Here is a 3,564-nt window from a genome sequence, read left to right on the forward strand (position 1 = left end):
CTGCTACGCCACAGTGCTGGTCCCAGAAAAAGTTTTACGAGACAATTTTTAGGACTTTCTCCATGTTCCATAATGTTTCAAAAAATATACTCACGGCCGGCGCTGCGGCTCACTAGGCTAATCCTCCACCTGCGGCACCGGCACACCGGGTTCTAGTCCCAGGCGGGGCGCTGCATTCTGTCCTGGTTGCCCCTCTTCCAGGCCAGCTCTCTGCTGTGACCTGGGAGTGCAGTGGAGGATGGCCCAGGTCCTTGGGCCCTGCACCTGCATGGGAGACCAGGAGAAGCACCTGGCTCCTGGCTTCGGATCAGCGCGGTGCGCCAGCCGCAGCGGCCATTGGAGGGTGAACCAACAGTAAAGGAAGACCTTTCTCTCTGTCTCTCTCTCTCTCTCACTGTCCACTCTGCCTGTCAAAATATATATATATATATATGTATATACTCACATGCTTTTTAAAAAATGTGAGTCAAACAGCAAGTTTAAGGGAGATAGAGATAGACCTCTGTTCTGCTGTTTCACTCTCCCAATACCTGTGACTGTTGGGACTGGTCCAGGCTGAAGCCAGAAGCTGAGAACTCAATCCTGGTATTGCCCATGGTTCATAGGAAGCCCCTACCCGAGCCATCACCTGCTTCTTCCCAGAGTCTGCATTAGCAAGAAGCTGGAATCAGCAGCCAAAGCTGAGATTCCAACTATGCACAGCAATATGGGATGCAGGCATACTAACCAGCAGCTTAATGCTGTAACACACACCTACCACTAGATAATTTATTTTTATTTTTATTTTTTTGATAGGCAGAGTGGACAGTGAGAGAGAGAGACAGAGAAAGGTCTTCCTTTTCCATTGGTTCACCCCTCAAGTGGCTGCTACGGCTGGCGCGTTGTGCTGATCTGAAGCCAGGAGCCAGGTGCTTCTCCTGGTCTCCCATGTGGATGCAGGGCCCAGGCACCTGGGCCATCCTCCACTGCCCTCCCTGGCCACAGCAGAGAGCTGGACTGGAAGAGGAGCAACTGGGACAGAATCTTGCGCCCCAACCGGGACTAGAACCCGGTGTGCCGACGCTGCAGGCGGAGGATTAGCCTACTGAGCCGTGGAGCCAGCCCACTAGATAATTTTTAAAATCAGTGTATTTGTTTTGATCATCTATAAATACTAGCTGGGGTGACAGTGCCAAGCTAAATTATATAGTAGAATAGTTAAAGTTTGGGATTTAATAATTCCTGTTAAATCTACGTGGGCATAAAAACTTAGTTTCTTAAAAAAAAAAAAAAACAAAAACAAAAAAAAAACAAAAAAAAAAACACTCCAACATTTAGCCAGAAAAAAAAAATCTTTTTAAACTGAGTTTGAGGTTAGAATTAGTGGCAAGTCATTTGCTCAAACAGAGATAGGAGTGACACCTAGTGGTCATTAGGAGAATCGGTAACTTTCACTACCATTTTTATCAATTTACCCTACCTTTAAAAGACTGAACGTGGTCTATGTAGTAGGTTAAGACTCTGCTTGCAGTGCCTGCTTTCCATATGTGCTCCAGTTTGAGTCCTGGCTGCTCCACTTTGATGCAGCTCTCTATAAGTGTTCCTGGGAGGGTAGCAGAGGATGACCCCAGTACTTGGGCCCCTGTACCCACATGGGAGACCCAGATGAAACTCCTGGCTCTGGCCTCTGCCTGGCCCAGCCCCAGTTGTTGTGGCTATCTGGGGAGTGAACCAATGGAAGAAATATATTTATCTCTTTCTCTCTGTATTTCTGCCTTTCAAATAAATAAATCTTTTTTTTTTTTTAAGATTGAATGCAATCTAAAAGCAAATGAGATGAAGACAAATAAAAAAGATCAGGTGGTAACCACACAGTATCTACAGTATCTTAGATCTCAGAGAGGGGCTTCTGGCCTGGATTCAGAAATTAAGGAGCAGAATCCTATAGCAGCTACCTTCAGAGCTAATACATGAGGAGGAAAAGTCACAAATGGCAAGGGCATTGTTGTCAAAAGAGACAGCAGCAGAATCAGGCAGGCAGCCAAGAAACATTGTGATATTGTGGGGCAAGTTTCAAAAAAAAGTGACAGAAAGGGGGAGAGCAGGGTGGGGAGAACAGATCTTTCATCTGCTGCCTCACTCCCCAAACACCCACAATAGCCAGGGCTGGGTGAGCCAAAGTCATGAGTCCAGAATTCCATATGAGTCTTCCACATTGGTGGCAGGGACCAAGCACTTGGACCATCACTCACTGCCTTCCAAGGCACATTAGAGAAAACTGGATTGGAAGCAATACCATTGGAACTCTGATATGGGATGCAGATTACCCAAGTGGTGGCTTAACCTGCTGTACCACAACACCTGCCCCATAGGATAAATTTAACTGCCAAAGCATACATTGTAGGGAACAATGAGTGGAGGGGCCAGTGTTGTGGAGTAGGAGGCTAAGCCTCTGTCTACGGTGCTAACATCCTATATGGGCGCCTGTTTGAGTCCTGGCTTCTCCACTTCTGATCCAGTTCTCTTCTATGGTCTGGGAAAGCAGTGGAAGGTGGCCCAAGTGCTTGGACCCCTGCACCTATGTGGGAAGACCCGGAGGAAGCTCCTGGCTCCTGGCTTTGGATGGGCTCAGCCCTTGCCGTTGTGGCCATTTGGGAAGTGAATCAGTGGATGGAAGACTTCTCTCTGTCTCTCCCTCTCTGTCTGTAACTCTGCTTCTCAAATCAATAAATGAAACCTTTAAAAAAAAATACAATGAGTGGAAGGGAAGATGGAGGGGGAGGCAAAGTGGAGAGAGATCAAGGAGAATTTGTACTTTTGTGTGATGTCTCTTGACTTTTGCCAAGAATAGTAGACAATGGTAGTGGTAGAGACAAGAGGATGGATTTAATAAATAGCAGAGACAAAACCACTACTTTGACTGGATGCCCAAATGTCAACTTCTCTTAGAGTTCAGATAGATCATATTTCATCCACTGATATTTTTAAATTATGAGGAAAAAAGGTAAGGTAGTGGGAAGGTGATTAATTCCACTTTGACAAGTTAACATGGGGTGCTGGGAAATAGTAATGTATAGATGCTGGAAGGCAATTGAATATCTAGTTCTGGAAACTTTGAAGAAGATACAAGCTTACTTGCACCTGTATAGAGTGGTTGCTGAAACAACAAATGGAGAACTTCTCTCCTTCTCTGCCTCTTAAATCAAATAAAAATACATTTTTAAATAATAAAATTCATGTTTATCACTAAAGTATTGAATTTTAAAATATATTTTTGGTGCTCACTTTGCCAGCACATATACTAAACTCAGAATGATACATAGGTTAGCTTGACCCCTGTGAAAGAATGATGTGCAAATCTGTGAAGCACTCTATGTTTTAAATGTTTTTTAAAACATATTTTTAACACTTTTGTGCATGTGTGTGTGAAAGAGAAGGGGGGAGGCAGAGCCCGCTCCCATCCTCTGATTCAGTCCCCAAATGCCTGTACCAGTTGAAGTTGGACCACATCAAAGCCCGTAGCAGAAACTCGAGTCATGTTGCCATGTGGTTGCAGAGATTCATCTATTGAGCCATTACCTGTTG

General features: G+C 44.9%; 1 non-coding gene across 1 annotated transcript; it reads left to right on the top strand.

Moving 5' to 3' along the window:
- The first annotated feature begins 3,256 nt into the window (after positions 1-3,256).
- LOC127492540 (U6 spliceosomal RNA) lies at positions 3,257-3,360 on the top strand. Its single transcript, XR_007922050.3, has one exon. It is a non-coding gene; the product is annotated as a U6 spliceosomal RNA (small nuclear RNA).
- The last annotated feature ends 204 nt before the right edge of the window (positions 3,361-3,564 follow it).

Source organism: Oryctolagus cuniculus, chromosome 10 (assembly GCF_051225735.1).
Source record: "Oryctolagus cuniculus isolate XC-2025 breed Fujian yellow rabbit chromosome 10, ASM5122573v1, whole genome shotgun sequence".
Classification (NCBI taxonomy): domain Eukaryota; kingdom Metazoa; phylum Chordata; class Mammalia; order Lagomorpha; family Leporidae; genus Oryctolagus; species Oryctolagus cuniculus.